Below are 18,314 nucleotides of genomic sequence, written 5' to 3'. Positions count from 1 at the left end.
TTGGCTTCTTGCGTATCAGCTTCTGTTGTTCCTTCTTCAAGTCTAGGCGAATTTGAGACCGTACCATTCTATGGTCACTGCATTGTACCTTGCCCACCACTTCCACATCCAGCACGATTCCTGGGTGTGCAGTCATTATAAAGTCTATTTCATTCTTATTTTCGCCATTAGGGCTCCTCCATGTCCACTTGCGGTTTTCTCATTTTCAGTAGAAGGTATTCAAAATCCGTAAATTATTGCGTTCTGCGAATTCTACTAGTAGCTCTCCTCCGGCGTTTTCAGTGCCCATGCCATATTCTTCTACTGCCTGGTTTCCAGCCTGCTTCTTCCCTACCTTTGCATTAAAGTCGCCCATCACTATAGTATACTGTGTTTTTACTTTACTCATTGCCGATTCCACGTCTTCATAGAAGCTTTCAACTGAAGCGTCATCATGGCTTGATGTAGGCGCGTAAGCCTGTACTACCTTCATATTGTATCTTTTATTCAGTTTAATTACGATACCTACCACCCTTTCATTAATGCTATAGAATTCCTCTATGTTGCCAGCTATGTTTCTGTCAATTAGGAACCCCACTCTCAGTGCTCTTCTGTCTGCCAAGCCCCGATAGCAAAGGACGTGCCCATTTTGTAGCACCGTATAGACCTCATCTGTCCTCCTAACCTCACTGAGCCCTATTATATCCCATTTAACACCCTTTAGCTCCTCAAATAGTACAGCAAAACTTCCCTCACTAGATAAGGTTCTAGCGTTAAACGTTGCCAAGTTCAGGTTCCAATGGCGGCCTGTCCGGATCCAGAGATTCTTAGCACCCTCTGCTGCGTTGCAGATCTTACCGCCGCCATGGTCAGTTGCTTCACAGCTGCTGGGGACTGAGCGCCGTGAGTTATTTGACGTATGCATGTGGAAGGTAGTGGCCAGATACTGCACCAGGGTAGCCAATCCTTCTCTGGTGAGGGAGTGCATTCCCAGCGGTGGTTACCGGTGATGCCACACCCCAGGCCTTCTTAATGCAGTTCTATCAACACGCGGATTTTTTTTTAAATCCGGTTGGAAACTGCGCGGCACCGGGATTTGAACCACGGACCTCTTGCATGCGAGGCGGATGCTCTGACCCCTACGCCATCGCCGCACTTAAATCTACTGTTTATACGGCCGCAATTCTGTGCCCATAATAATAAACTGAACTATTGAAGTACTGGGCTTCCTTTGCTAGAGTCATTGGTTAAGTGAAACGACTAAGATGCACTAATTGTTGTAACCTTCATTTAGCGCAGACAATACAATGCAGTAAAGGCAACAAGGACAGTGGCAAGCTTCGAAGAGCGAGGGTATCAGCGTCGTCATCCTCGTATCTCCAAACTGGAAATGCGACAGTCTTCCTTCTGTGACCCCGGCACACACCAGCGTCCCGCTCGCAGTCATCCAGGCGGCCTATACCGTAGCTCAAGATTTCACTCACTGAGATGCGGCCAATTCGGTGGCCGCCTTTACCTCCGAGAGTGGGGCGACGACATTATTCACACAACAGCAACAACCGTAATGGTCGTGGGGTGGTCACCTGACCACATTCAATGACATTACACAACATTGCAGGCTAAACAGAAGCAAATACCCACCACCTCACAACAAGTTGAAGAAAAGTCACGCCGTAACTCTCAGGTTATTACAGACAAGTACATACCCCCGGGCGGTGATCCAACGCCTGTGTTATCCATACATATACCCGACGGACGCGTGCAAGGCGTGCGGGGAAAGGGACACAATGTGGCACATGCTTTGGGAGTGTGCCAATAGAGTTAACGTCACGGCTGCACTCCCGTCGGGACGCACGTTAGGCAAGCACGAACTCGAAGGACCATTGCTGCTGCTACCACCGTGCGGGGCAGGGACCGACCTCCGCTGCGGCTGCGGTGACTGTTGCGTATCGGCAGCGACAGCTGCGCTGCCGCTAGGAGGTGGCATCCACAGCGACGAGCTGGCCGACCAGCTTTGGGCCTTCCGCAAGCTGAAGATGCCACCCGGGTCCAAGGACTTCCAGCGGTCACCTGAGGCACCACCATCATAATCGACGAAAGTTGGGAAGGGACAGGGGTTATGCCGCTCTTCACCCACCTCACCCAGAGAAAACTGCCAGACTTTAAATAAAGTTGATTCATTCAGTCAAGTAACATCTACTGAAGTTTTATGACAACAGAACAGATGACTCACTACCTATGCAGATATCATCAGTGTACAAATGGCCTGAAACATCAAAAATATCCTACTTACATAACCTCAATACACAGTCCCCACAAGGTCGTTATTAGAATTGCATGTTAACTGGTTTCAAGTCATATTAGTAAATAAAAGTTTTACCAGCATCATTTGTGTGGATAAAGTAAAACATTTCTTTCTGTGCTTTACGCATTTATTATATTCCTAAATATTTATCGAGGGGCTAAAATTGTAACGTTGAGTTTGGGACACCTCAGTTATCATGGCTACAAAAATTATTGAGCGGCAGCTGTATTGTTTTCATACAATTAGGTAAACTATGTTTTGCATATGTTTGCAAATGTGCTAGTTTTTGAGTGCCACAAATAAAGAAAGAGAAATTAATTTCAGTGTCCTGCTACCTTGTACTTATGCTCAAGTGCTAATAAAAACAAAGTAGAACATCGTGCTTGCTGTGAGCTTGACACCTGCCACCATATCGCACTCAAAGTAGGTTCAGGCTCTATTCGAAACACCTGAAGTTTTGATCAGTTGGAATAAAATACAGTATCTTGAGCATTGTTTATATTGTCACGGGGGTGAAAGAACGAATGAAATAAATATATTTACAAAATATGAAGGGTGAGTCAGAGGCAGCTGCAGCCAAGATGGAGGTCCAGCAGCAACAACAACAGAGCACGGTTGCTTTCATCGTCTTCGTCGTCCATGATGCTCTTTCGTTGCCGATGTCGTGTAACATATAACCCCCCGCCGCTTGCAGCGCCGTCTCGGCGCCTAAAGAAGAGTAGGGTCCTATGCGGATATGTATGTTTTCAGGCGGGTCACGTGGACGACGTTAGTAGCGGGTGCGGACGACAACGACTGACTGTCCAATGGAGCAATCGCGTATGTGACCTCGGTAAGCCAGCGTAAAATATTGTAAGGCCCCAAGTAGCGAGACAGGAGCTTCGAAGAGAGGCCAAAGTGGGGGCATAGTGTTCAGAGGAGGACCAATGAACCTGGAGAGTAGGAAACTACTTTGTGATGGCTATCGTAGCGGGCCTTTTGAGAGAGCTGCGAGCCAAGAAGAAATTCCCGTGCGATTTGGCGGGCCACTTGAGCTCAAGCAGTGGCATCCCGGGCGTACTCTGTAACCGTTTGCGTTGTTGATGGGAGAAGAGTCTCGAAGGGTAACGCTGGATGACGGCCGAACAATAAATAGAAGGGGGAGAAACCAGCGGTGTCATGGTGTGACGCATTGTACGCGAATGTAACATAAGGCAAAGTACGATCCCAATCAAGGTGATCTTTGGAAACGTACATGGAAAGCATTGTTGTCAATGTTCGATTTAGGTGCTTGCTAAGACCATTTGTTTGTGGGTGATAGGCCGTAGTGAGCTTGTGACGCATCAAATACGAGCGAACGATGTCACTTACTAGATTTGAAAGGAATTAGCGACCACGATCAGTCAGCAGCCATCGAGGAGCGCCATGGTGAAGAATTACATCATGAAGCAAGAAGTCCGCAACGTCAGTGGCACAGCTTTTCGGTAGCGCTCGTGTGATAGCGTATCCTGTAGCGTAATCAGTGGCTGCGGCTATCAACTTGTGAGAGAAGTAGGAAATGGTCCAACGAGATCAAGACCGACGCGGTAGAAGGGAACGGTGGGTATGTATATTGGTTGGAGCAGACCAGCTAGTGGCAAGGTGGAATGTTTAGAGCGCTGGCAAGACTCACATGCAGCAACGTATCGGCGCACAGAACGGTAAAGGCGTGCCCAGAAGAATCTCTGCCGCACGCGATCGGACGTGCGCGTGACCCCGAGATGTCCCGCGGTTGGGGCGTCGTGAAGCTATTGAAGTACAGCGGAACGGAGTACCGCAGGAACTACGAGTGGTAGCTCCGGTCGCTCGGCGCTGGTGTTGCGTCGGTAAAGAATGCCATCGCGTAGAACGAACAAGTGTAGCAACGGGTCTACGTAGGGCAAACGTAGACTCTGCATGATAGACCGCAAGTAGACATCGCTGAGCTGTTCCGTGTGTATGTCGGTGAAATCCGACATGATGAAGACGCAAGGGTCGAAATCATGTGCTGAAAGGTCAGGTGGGTCCACGGGGTGACAGCATAGACAGTCGGCAATCCCGTGCGTTAGGCCAGATTTGTATGCCACGTCGAAGCTGTATTCTTGTAGTTTCAAAAACCAACGGCCAAGTCGTCCAGTTGGATCTTTAAGAGACTACAACCAGCACAAGGCATGGTGATCTCTAATTGCCGAAAAGGTGCGGCCAAACAAGCGTGGTCGAAATTTTCCGACTGCCCAGAGTAGTGCGAGGCGCTCACGTTGTATATTGAAAAACTTGCTCTCCGAAAGAGAAAGGAGGCGACTGGCATAAGCAATACAGCGATCCTGTTCTCGTTATCGTTGGGCGAGAACAGCCCCTATTCCATGTCCACTGGCATCGGTACGAAATTCCGTATGGGCTGACGTGTCGAAATGGGCCAAGATGAGTGGGGAAGTAAGTAATGTTGTAAGGCTGTTGAAGGCAGTTGCTTGGTCAGTACCCCGATAAAAAGGCATGTCCTTCTGTAACTTGTAAGTGGTCGGGCAATGTCAGCAATATTCATCATTAAACGTCGAAAGTAGGAACAAAGGCCGATAAAACTCCGTACATCTTGTGCAGAACGTGGTATGGGAAAATCTTTGACAACTCAAATTTTGTCAGGATCAGATTGCACGCCTCGAGCATTGACAAGGTGGCCCAGCACAGTGATTTCCCGACGGCCAAAGCGACAATTAGAAGAGTTGAGCTGAAGTTTTGCTGTCCGGAAAACCTCAAGAAAGCCGTTAATCAGCTAAGGTGGCTTTCGAATGTAGGTGAAAATACGATGACGTCATCGAGATAGCACAGGCACGTGGTCCATTTGTATCAACACAGGAGAGAGTCCATCATCCTTTCAAATGTAGTTGGTGCAATACACAATCCGAATGGCATAACCTTGAACTGGAAAAGTCCATCCAGTGTGAGGAATGCGGTTTTCTCATGGTCTCGATAATCGACAGAAATCTGCCAGTATCCTGATCGCAAGTCGAAAGATAAAAAGTAGGCAGGCCCATGTAGGCAGTCGAGAACATCGTCAATCCGCGGTAGTGGATACACGTCCTTACGTGTTAATTTGTTGAAGTGACGGTAGTCTACGCAGAAGCGCCAGCTGCCATCCTTCTTCTTTACTAGCACGACCGGCGATGCCCGTGGACTGCAGGAACGTTCGATGACGTCTTTTGTGAGCATTTATTCAACTTCGTGCTGGATAACTTGTCGCTCAGCATTAGACACGCAATAAGGACGTCGTCGGATGGGGCTGGCATCTTCAGTGTTTCTCCTGTGAGTCACAAAGAATGTCTGACCGAAAGGGCGGTCATCAAAATCAAAGATGCTATGGTAGGATTTCAGCAGGTGCCGGATATCAGCTGTCTGTGCTGTAAGAAGGCTCGGGGCGATCACCTTGTTGATGGTGGCATCCGCTGCGCTCTTCGAGGATGAGAACGGAGCAGAGGAGGAAGAAGATTCGGCAACGAACGCCGAAATGGCAGCATCTATAGGTGAAACTTTTGCCAAAGTCATATCATCTGGGATTACTTGAGCGCACCAGTGGAGGTTCAGAATCAAAAGAGATGCTGTATTTCTCGTGACTTTCAAAAGTGTGTGAGGCACGGCAACATTTTCGGCCAGCAGAACGTCAGAAATAAGTGTCAACATGTAGTCACCATCGGGAACAGGAGGAACAGATCTCAGGTTCACGTAAGTAACGGCTTGAGGTGCTAGGCGAACGTGATCAGCAGAACACAGACGCGGTTGAGCTGGTGTTTTGTCGTCATGGTAACACGGTGAATAGAGTTGAAGCATGCCGGTTCCACAATGAATAAGAGGGGAATGAACGGATAAAAAGTCCATGCTGAGGATAAGTTCATGGGAACATTTCTCGAGCACAGAAAATAGCACTGTCGTGGAGCGATCATCCACACTTATACGCGCGGAGCACATTCCAAGCACGGAAAACGTGCCACCATCGGCGACCTGGATGACTGGTACTGTGGGTGGCGTTAAAACTTTCCTAAGGCGGCAACGAAGTTCTGAATTTATCACTGATAAGTGAGCCCCTGTGTCCACAAATTCAACAACGGGTGTGTCATCTACTTCAACGTCAATAAGATTGCGTCGAGTCGGCAGCATGATCAGAAGATTTGGCCGAAAAGTGGTCGATGCAGCATCACCTCCGGGAGTTGCATCATCTAGTTTTCCCACGGTAGGTGGTCAGTCGGCGACGTTGGTCGGTGAAATTGGGGCGAGTGAGACGACGGGCGACGGGAGAGCGGTGAACGGTGAATGGGACTGGTGAGCATGCGGAGATTGAGAGCGACGACGATAAGGCGGCATAGAAGGAACGTCTTCACTGGGGACCTTAGGTGAGTTCCTGTAAGTTTGAAAGCGTCCATGATCCATCTCTGGCCGATGGGTGTACCCATAGGATGCCTGATGGCAATACCACCAAGTGTTACAATGGTGGGCCACGTGTCCGATACGGTGGCAGTTGAAACAAATCGGGCGATCGTCAGCAGTCCTCCACTCGGCTGGTATGCGAGGGCGCACTGGAAGGCTTTGGCGTTGGGCGTACGAAACAAGGGGTCGACGACGGTCGATCGGCTGAGAGGGAGCTGTAGTGCACTCAGAGGTCAGTTCAGCATTGGAAATCTCTTGTCGCAAAATGGCATGTACCAGTGGCATCATTTGAGGGCTAGAGTCACAGGCATGGGAGCACGTGGATGCAGAAGACAGAGCTTCAAGTTCACGTCTGACGATCTTGGTCACGTGCTCTGCAGTTAACGGTGTCTGTAGTGCCGGCCCGTCTTCGCACGACCGGGTTGCTGCTGTGTTTGGTAGTCGAGTGAAGTTATGGGTGATACGTCGAATTTTGTGGCCTGAAAATGCTGGCACTCCTTCATGGTGGCATCGACCGTGTTGCGGTCTTTGCATATGAGAAGGTTGAATGCATCATCTGATATGCCTTTCAATATGTGAGCTACTTTTTCGGTTTCTTCCATACCGTTGTCTGCTTTTCGGCAAAGGGCAAGCACGTCCTGTATGTAAGTCACGTAGGACTCTGATGACGTTTGTCACAGGTCCCGTTAATTAGGGAGGCGATCGACGGGCTAATTCCAAGGGCCGAAATATCGGCCCCCCAAACCGCACCACGAAAGCGTGGACAATTTAGAAGTGGTCCTTTTTGGCGCGCCAGCGGACGCCGGCTGTGGCCCAAAGATTAAGTCAAAGACGAGAGTTGATAAACAAACAAAATCATATTCTCAATAATGGCAGATCGAAAACAATACACAAGTATGTACACTCCACAATAGTTGAGTACAGTATGTCACCAATCAAACAACGTACTACACAGTACAATCAGCCACACTCGAAACAACGGACGCAGACAACAATACACACTACAATGCAGTCGCATGCATTGAACAACCAAGACACTTAAAGACTAAAGAGATAGAAAACCTATTCAGTCCAAAGTTCTTGGAACAAAAGTCTGGATGATACTCTTCCAAGAATCACTCACTCAAAGTCCAGCGTTGTTGTCGTTCCGTTGCCCCCGAAGTTTCTCTTCCAGGAAACCTCGCCGAAGTTTCTCTTCCAGGAAACCTCACGTCTTCAATTGGCCACTCTCCAAGCTTCAACTTCTTCGCCGGAAACACGTCGGCTTCACACACGCAGCTGTTGCCACGCGTCTTCGCTCGATAGCGGTAAACACACACTCTTGACTGTAGCTCGAGTCGTTACCCCTCAGGTGGAAATCATCTTCGTCTCCTGCTTTGTCTCTACGGACGAAACCTTCGCCGACTACACGGTGGAATCCCTACGCGCTCTGGCGCTAACTTCCGTCTTCTACTGATCTCTCGTCTCGGCTGCTCGATTAAATACCTTCCGCGCGAGATTCCAGAAAGTTCTCATCATTTCGTCGACGCGATGCGCAGCGAAGGCTGGGGAGAGGGCGAGACGGTTCGAAGGTCGTCCGCGACGGATGACTCAACCCGGCATCACCACGCCCCTTTCCATCTAGAATCTTCTTGGGCCTACTCGGCCGCCGACACGAGGAGGCCTGTCGGTGAATCCACGCTTCCGAGAGGAGAGGCGCGCGCCAGGGGAGTCGTTGGGTGTTTCTTTTCTTTTTTTTATGGCTTACCTCGCGGCGTCACTCTGGCGCTTCGTCGCGAGAATTGGGCGGCGCGCCCTTTTTGAGCGCTCGTTTTGTGACACTGCCCCCCACATCAGGAATATTATCTCATAATATTCAAAACCACACAAACGAGCGCGAACAGTCACCACACACTTAAAGACTGTAACATAGTCCGTTGCTCATGGTACGTCACATTCACAGTAGATTACTCAATACAAATGTGCATTGCAATTCAATCTCACAACACATGAAATATAACCACAGGTGCATGAGTACAACACACCATCACATATTCCAGACAATACATATGTACAAAGTTCTCTCATTACAACAATAAGTATACTCACATCAATACTATACATCACATCACCGTAAAAAACGTTTTGACTCACTCGACATACAGTTGTGGCACAGGAAAACAATCACATTAACTTAACATATAGCACTGTCAAACACATTCCAAATCGACTTCGACACCTATCCGGTGCATTTCGAGCGGTGCTTGCGCCCTTTTTTGCGGTGCTCTCTCGATCTCTTCTTATTGTTTTTGCTCGTTTTGTTCCGGCGAGCCCCTCCCAACGACGGTATCTGAGGCGGCGTCTCAGCCATCGTTGCCACTTCCGACACTGCTAGCGGGTCATGACGCTCAACCGATTCTGTCCGGTTATTCACCCGCTTGTTCATGTCCCGACATTTGGCCTGGCTGGCCGACTCCGTCATCTTTACATTGTCGGTCAGTTGAGGTCGAGCCGAAGTACGCCCAGCTGCCCAGCACGTGAACTCATTCGATACGATGATGTTCTCATTCACTGTCTCTTGCGCCCAGGCTTCACCTTGGGCTCAAGTGAAATCCTTTGCGGGATTGTTCTCCACTGTATCTTGCGGTCTCTGTGTCGGCGGGGGCTCCATCTTAAGGTCTTCTCCCAAACATTCCGGATCATTCGGTCCTCGCGCCCCGTCGATGTTTCCGATGACAAGGTCGTAAAGGGGGGTCGTCATACATAGAGCCGTAACCTTCCTGCTGAAGTATGGGAGCGCTCGTTTTGAGACAACGTTTGCGCACGAGATGCCAACTCCTTCTTGGCCGCTGCCTTTCTACCCACAGACTTGCCGAAAAGGCGCGCATCTTTTCTTTGCACGCATCCCAGCTTCCAATTTCATCTTCGTGGTTCTCGAACCACACTTCTGCTGTTCCTTTCAAGTAGAACAGGATATTGGCTAACATAAGAGTTTTATCCCAGCGGTAGTTCTTACTTGTACGTTCGTACAACGGCAACCATTCTTAGATGTCGACATCATCCGTGCCACAGAACGCGCCAGGATCATTTAGCTGCTGAAGGACAACAGTTGTTGTTGTGATCGCCTCCGCGGGAGCGGGTCCCTGGTTTGCCATGGTGGGAAAATCCAAACGTCGGTCACTGCGGAGCTCCGTTATGTCGTGTTGTACCCCGCACCACCACCAAATGTCACGGGGGTGAGAGAATGAATGAAATAAAGATATTTACAAAACATACAGGGAGAGTCCGAGGCAGCTGCAGCCAAGATGGCGGTCCAACAACAACAACCAGAGCACGGTCGCATTCATCGTCTTCGTCGTCTATGATGCTTTTTCGTTGTCGATGTCATGTAACTATATTGTACATCGACAAGCTCGTGGTTTTAAGTTCGTAAGTCGTGCTTAAATGTTTTTCCCAACTCATTCACCTCATAATAGCACTAAAGGTAAAACCACGTTTGCGAAAATGACAGAATATGACAATGCATGTGCCCCTGAACAGCAAAAAACAGTGTGCATCTAACCAATGTTATGAATACTGTGAACCCTGCTATATGTCAAACAGCCCTCCAAACATTTTGAGAGGTACGCTTTGTTGTAACTCTGATTAGGTTTAGTAATACAACTATAGGAGCCAGAAAGCTTGAGTAGGGCTGACTAATTAGGTTTGTATCGATTCATTATATTAAAGCAATGCGTCAAAGAATGTTAAAAAAACCAATCAGCCACACAAACACTGATGCCTACTCACAGTGACGTTTAATCAGAATTACAGAACAGATATATACATCCACATGTCTACACGTAAAAAATGACAAGCAAAACCAACAAAAATCAAACACAAGTTGTCTACAATGGTAAAAAATTTGTTTATCCTGCAGTGTAATTGAAGCAAAGCTGATACATGAGTGTTCTTCATTTTGAATATAACATCTCCATGAGTTCCATTCATCCCGGTTGCGGCGGCTGCATTTCCGATGGAGGCGGAAATGTTGTAGGCCCGTGTGCTCAGAGTTGGGTGCACGTTAAAGAACCCTAGGTGGTCGAAATTTCCGGAGCCCTCCACTACGGCGTCTCTCATTATCATGTGGTGGTTTCGTGACGTTAAACCCCACATATCAATCAAATTAGTTCCATTCACTTCCTAAGCATCATCACAAGACTACTCTGGAAGCATTTGCTCGCTTGACTCATTGGTCTTCTTGTGGTCTTTGTTGTGCCAGTCTGAAAACCAGAAATCTTACTGCACCTACAGATATTCGCATGTAGAACTTATTCCCGAATTCGTTTAAATGAAAACCCACTAGCACGAACTCTTTTCTGCTTCACTGTTGCCGTAATTGTTATGTATCTGCTGCCCGATTAGCTCTTTTTTTAGTTAACCTCAGCACACTGCAACAATGCTATTCGGACCCCTGGGATCTTTAGTGAAGTAAATTTGTTGTTGACAGTAAGTCAATGCAGGATATAGTGCAGCAGTTCACTTAATCGAAGCCACAATAGAAGCAAACAAAGTAAGTAAACAGCTAGTTATGACACTTTCTGTGTCAAAAAAATTATTTGCAGCAAAGCACAGCATTGGAGATTAACAAAGGCGATATAAAATGAGGAACACCGGAGCGAAGTCTGACAGGAATTACACAGGAAAGCACATTGATCGTCATTCATCTAACCAGTTTTTAAGCCTCACTGTAAGTGAAACAAACCTGGCTACATCGACTTATTGCATGTAGAAAGATAGCAGAAACTAAGTACAATTTTTTCTACAATATACTCAGTGTCGTTAGAGAAACAGTTTAGAGCTTAATTTTAACACGGTTTGAATGCTAAATTAATTAAATGACATCTAAGTTTACATACCTGTTTTACTGGTATATATGTCTTTCATATCTTTCATTAACTGCCACTTTCACTGACATGTCCACGGGAATATAACAGACGGCTCAGAAGTAAAAGGTGGTCAAAAATGACCACGCAGGCTATTGCTGAATTATTACTCCACGCTGAGTACGTGGACACGAGGGTCACCGGCCTGCTGTGCTTAAAAGGTGCAATCTTCTACAACCTCTGCGCCAACACCATCTGCATGCACCCTTACCAGTGTCCTCTGTCTCCGTTATTTCAACACATTCCCAGCAACGATAAATGTGGTGAACTTAATACAGCAAGGTGTTACGTGAGTCCACTCTAAAAGAAGAGCGAGTAAAAAGGGTGTCTTTTTGCCCCCCAACAATAATCGTCATCTATATTGCGTTCCATCTTTACGCTATCGCCCCGCACCCGGTACATTCCCGTCACGTTGACATGCCCATTATCAGGGTTACATTGCATTCTCAATAGGAAAGTGGCCAGCGCCGAGTTTTCAAAAAAGGAAGCACACGCAAGCCTGATGGCGATTATTGTTGTGGGACAAAAAGACGCCCGTTTTACTCGATATTGTTTTAGAATGTCGGAGCCAATAAACCTGGAATCAAGAGCGTTTTAACCACGTACAGACAAGTTGGGTCTGTGTATATGCCCCTGTTTCACGTCATAGCGAGGAACGGCAGGTCATCGGAACAATCTTTTGCTGTCTGGGAGGTCGAGATTTCGGTTAGAAATGTTGAGCTGGAGAGAGTGGCATTAGGTGTTCAAGAATTCTTGGGGCTTCCAATCTAGCATAGGTTCATGGTTGGTGGTTGACGTGTTCATTGCGTAGCGATGTTGTCTGCCATCATGCCTCGTCCACTTGTAGTGAGCACTTTTGAGGGTACGTTCAAGAGTTGTACTGACGCCATTCCTAATAATCCAGGTTCGAGTATTTTCCGTCGGTGCATAAGGGCCGGATTTGAGTATATGATGAGTGTAGTGCAAGAGTGTGGTGTTGTCAGTGTGGTGTTTGCGGTGCGGTGCTGTGGTGGTGCAAAAATGGTGATGCAATGAGACACTGGCACCACACTGCAGACACGGGGAGAACAAAAAGAAGGACGACGTTGGTGGAGCACAGCATGTGGTGAGTGGACGAAAAAATTAAAAAAAACAGCACAATTCGGCACGAAGACGGAGAAGAGCAAGACGACGGCGCGCTGAAACGCGAGCAGTGAGCCCCGCAGAACCAAGCGCAACACGACGCTAGTGCCAGAGTTTGTGCTGTCGACTTACGCAGTCGAGTACGAGAGGCCCAACAGCGTCAAAATCACGAAGAGTGCGAACAGCTGGTCCAAGCCACTGACACTTCTGCCGGTTACCTGTGTCCAGACGAGCAGGGGTGCCTGCCGTCAGACTCCACGCTGAGTACCTGGGCACGAAGGTCGCCTGCCTGCTGCGCCTATAGGGTGCAGTCTACTGCAACGTCTGCGCCAACTGTCCTCTTCAACCGTTCCGCTCACGTCCTCGCCGTCAACAAAACCGCATGCCGACGTCACCACACGAACGACTACGCTGCCAAGCCACCACAGGTATCGCCAAAATCGGTGACATATGACGTTTTTCTTGAAAGGTCATCGGGACTTCATAGCGAGGGCATCGCTGGTCACGGCACTTTTAACGCGTAAGTTAACTGCGCTTGTTTTGCGATTACTTGTTCTTTTCTTCCAGGTGTCAAAAATTTATGCTTTGTGTGTTTGGAAAAGAATTCCTCTTTTCCCCGGTCGGAGGCCTTGCCTCTAGTTCAACGATTTACTCAACTCCAAAACTTGCATGACGATTGGCGTCTTCTATGAAAGGACGGGATAGGACCAAGCCATTTGCTTCATTTACACTAAATAGTCGTCGCTATGAGTACAGCAGAATTGATAGCGTTGGGCGGGCGCTTGAGGTTGCAAAGCGCGGAACCGAAGAAATTTGTACATGATCAATCCAAAAAAACTCAGGAGGAGGCTACGAAAATGGCAAATCCCAAGTACAGTGGGAATTGACGATATGCGAAGCACGAATGAGAAATGTTGATATGTCATTTCAAAATGAGCACAACGTTACGAGGTGGAGGAAAATGATACCGTACATGACATCCATGTGATGATTACCATGTTTGCAGGTGTAATTAACCTTCGTCATCTATTCATGTCACGTGATACCAAATTTAGTACATGTAGAGCTTGCGAAACGGCAGTGAGTACGCTATGAGCGTGGTATGATGTCATGTTCCTACATGACACATGTGTCAGAATTACCATGCTTGAACCTGTCATAAATTTCGTCATGCATTGACGTCTCGTACCACCAAATTTGTATATGTGGAGCTAGCAAAACGGCCTCGAGCGCATCATGAAGGACCCAATATACTCTATGTAGCGTTGACGCATGCGCACGCTGGGTACAGTGACGTTGCATTAGCAAAACACGAACACTCTATAGTCTGACGCCAGGCGCGATCAGCGTCTGTTGGCGCGGCCCGATGGCAACCAGCGCGAAATGCGACATGCTGAATTTCGCGCCGATGCGTTACCCAGACGACACTGCGTCTCCCTCTTTTCGTAACGGAGGGACGCCGGATGCACTGAAACACGCATAGGTCAAAGCAACGCAGCGCGCCGTGCACCTGCAGGTATAAGGCCGCATTCACACTGAGCATTCCGGCCGCCGAAAGTGCTCCGAATACGGTTCGGCGGCGGTGAAATCCGCCGAAAGGGCCTTCTCCAGGCCGATTGCTCTCGGACCGATTTTTGCGGCGTCTGTCGCCGAATCGGTCACCGCGTACCAATAGGAGCGCTAGTCGAGGAATTTTGAAAAATGGCGGCCAAGCCCTACTCACTTGTTATGCCGCAGCGCACGTAACTGAATGTTGAAACCAACAGGAGTTTAACCTACTCTGTGCGTACTTCGCCTCCGTATTTCGTGAAAGAGGTGACCGAGCTTGCTGTTGGCGTGACCGAGCTTGTTAGGGTCTTGCAGAGCAAAACGAACCCACCAACGCCACTGGCGTCGGTGGTTTTTCTGCTCTTCGTGCATTACAAGACAGCCACTTGCCAGCAAAGTAAGCAGTACTGACTTTTCTTGCTTCTTGCGTACGAGAATCGTCGAAGTATACACCATTGGATAGCGTAGTAGCGTTTGCGAGCCGCGACAACAACCGGGTGACAGCGCATCCATCCTGCGTTCGCCCCGTAGCAGATGACATATTCGGCGGCGAGGGGTGCGTACAGTGCGAACGACGCTGTGTTTCGGCGGCAGGGGAATTTCGGTCGCCGTAGAAAACGGATGTTTCAGTGTAAACTAGGCATAAAGCAGGACCGGCAACGCCGGCGTGACGCGACGAAATGACCACCGGCGAGCACGGGCACTGCGTCACATCAAAATATATTGGTGCCTTGAGTGTGGTATGTATTCATGTTCTTACAGGACAGTCATCTCATGAATATTATGTTTGCACCAGTCACATACCTACGTCATCTATTGGCGTCCCGTAATACCAAATTTGAAACAAGCGAAACGGGTGCGAGTGCATCATGAGTGTGGCATGTAGTCATGTTGTTACGTGACACTCATTTCGCGATTATCAAGTTTGGATGTGTCATTTACCAATGTCGTCCGTTCGCTTCGCGTAATACCGAAATTGGTGCATGTGAAGCGAGTGAAACGCCGCAAGTGCATCATGAGCGTAGCATGTAGTCATGTTGTTACACGACACGAATATCATGTTTACCATGTTTGCACCAGTATCATACCTTTGCGATTCATTCACGTCCTATTTTACCAAATTTGGTATAAGTGAAGCTAGCGAAACGGCCGCCGGCGCATCATGAGTGTGGCATGTAGTCATGATGTTACAAGACACGGATCTCATGATTATCATGTTTGCACCAGTTACATACCATCGTCATCCGTTCACATACCGTAATACAAAGTTTGGTATATGGGACGCTTGCGAAACGGCTGCGAGCGCATCGTGAGCGTAGCATGTAGTCATGTTGTTACATGACACGCATGTCGAGATTTTCATGTTAGCTTCTGTCAATTGTTTGCGCCATGCATATATGTCATACATACCAGTTTTGCAACATGCTACGTGAACGAAACTACTGCAAGAACTGCAGGACCATGAAATGTAAATCGTGAAATTCATGACATACATATCATGATTTTCATGTTGTGACTAGTCAATTATATTTTTGATACAGTCATCGTAAGCCATACCAAGTTTGGTATCGATGAAATTATCGAAACGGCCAGGAGAGCTAAAAGTCGTAGGCGTATAGACAGACAGACAGACAGACAGACAGACAGACAGACAGACAGACAGACAGACAGACAGACAGACAGACAGACAGACAGACAGACAGACAGACAGACAGACAGACAGACAGACAGACAGACAGACAGATAGATAGATAGATAGATAGATAGATAGATAGATGGATAGATAGATAGATAGATAGATAGATAGATAGATAGATAGATAGATAGATAGATAGATAGATAGATAGATAGATAGATAGATAGATAGATAGATAGATAGATAGATAGATAGATAGATAGATAGATAGATAGATAGATAGATAGATAGATAGATAGATAGATAGATAGATAGATAGATAGATAGATAGATAGATAGATAGATAGATATGGTCAATGTCGCAGATGTTCGCTAAGAAATGCTTCACATTTAAAAGCATATGAGCAACGGGTCCTAGAATGCGAAGCAACCAAGCAGCGGTAGGAGCTTCAGCAGATAGTACTGTAGTTACGACTTAAGATAATTGAAGCTGGAGCTTCTGCCGAGTTGAGCACTCGAGGGTGTGAGCCGAAGGGAACATCAATCATAAACCCTTACAGTTTTATTCCAGTGTACAGAGAGAACTGATTTCATTTGGGCGCTCATTTAAAACGATATGAGCTCATTGCTGATAGTCAGGAATGGTCAGAGAAATGGGCCACTGGCCGAAGTCTATGTCTGGATGGTGAGGCATTAAAGGTGCTTGGCTGTTTGTCGCCTGAGGAGTCATTAAACTACAAGCCTTCGAAAAAGGCTTTGCTCCACCATTCTCGTTGTACTGCCGAAGAATATCGAGAGAAATTTTGTCGCAGTAAGCTCCTTGACAATGAAAAAGCTAAACAGTATGCCACTAGGCAGCTCAGTTTTGGGATCGGTGGGTACAGATGGCCGAGCAAGGCAAGACTTTTGATGCAGTGCGAGATGTGGTGGTTGCAAAACAGCTTCTAAACAATTGCCAGGGTCGTCTTTCGCTGTTCATTCGCAAAAGCAAATACTGAACAGTCGATCAGATAGTAGAGCCTGCGGACCACTTCGTCGAAACCCAGCGTCAAAATAACCTGCTCGATTGCCGTGAAAAAAAAAAGTGGACAGAAGAAACTTGGTGAACCTGGCAAGTCTTCAACGAAATGTTTCGTGTGTGGCAAAACAGGATATCAAGCGTCCGACTGTCGCACAAAAGACAGCCAGCCCTGTTGCAGCTTCTGTTTGGAACTGGGACATGACCCCAGTCTTGCAGACGGAAATATGGTGTGGAGGAACTACAGCGTGTCTCTCGTCACCTGTGAATATCTCGACACGAAAGTGATCGAAGTGGTCCGGTGAAGGTGCAGGAAAAGCGTACGTGTGTCAAGCCACTGGAATCTACAAGATGCCGGTTTTCACAGGGGAAGTGTTTGGACAGGTTACCATACTACGGGACACGTGCAGCAACAGTCTGGTCGTATGCAACTCTTTAGTCCCCGATAGAGCTCGGATTAGCAGCAAGGCAAAGCTACGGCTTGTAGATGGTGGTGAAATAGAAGCTTCAGAAGCTAAAGCCACCATCACCTTATATTCAGCAGTCACATCATTGTCTGTCGTGTGTTACGTTCGTCACATAGCAAGGCGTGTGACACGAGGAAGATGGAGACAGTGAGGAAAACAAACAAGAGTTATATTGGACGAACAAAAAAACTATTGCACATACAGTACTATAAGTCGTACACACACGCAGTTCACACACGAAAGAAAAGAGTAAACAGTCTCACAGTCTGTGCCGTAGCCCGGTGCCTTGAAGTGGGATTCGTTGCGTGCTCGGATGCTGTCGTCGCTTGGGTGCCAGGTCAGCATCCCACTGTAGAGGGCATCACCAGGTCTAGGCGTAGCCGCACATTGTCAGCGACGTCGGCTCGGTGGACGTGGTCAGCAGCTCCGGTCTTTCGAGGGCGCTCGCCGTACCGGAGATGTCCACAGGACCACTCACCGAGAACTCGAGCTTGGCCACGACGACACGCCGTGCCCCGAGGACGTCAATGGCTTGAGGACTGGAACTCGGCCTTTCAAACCTCGCGCGTAGTTGCAGGTTTGCCCTAGGCTCCCTTGCGTCGTCTTGCCGGCGTCCGAACAGCTTCGTTCTCCACGAGCGTCTCCTCTTCTTTCTTCAATGGGCGTGCTGCAATGCCTCTTCATTCTTCTCATCTTCTAAATGATGTGGTACTGTCGTCTGCTATGCTCGCATTTTTAAGGTACTACATCACATCACCGCCCACTTAAGAAAGTTCTTCTGGTAGAAGAACTTGAGGGCACTGGGGCATGGGACACGTTGGTTCGCAGACGGAAACACACACGTAAGCACCACTGCACACTATAGCAGTTCCGAGCCCCGCACACTCGGCACATTCAGTCACAGAAGTACAAACCAGAAAAA

The sequence above is a fragment of the Rhipicephalus microplus genome, chromosome 2 (assembly GCF_043290135.1).
Source record: "Rhipicephalus microplus isolate Deutch F79 chromosome 2, USDA_Rmic, whole genome shotgun sequence".
NCBI lineage: Eukaryota > Metazoa > Arthropoda > Arachnida > Ixodida > Ixodidae > Rhipicephalus > Rhipicephalus microplus.
This window is presented reverse-complemented; position numbering follows the sequence as displayed.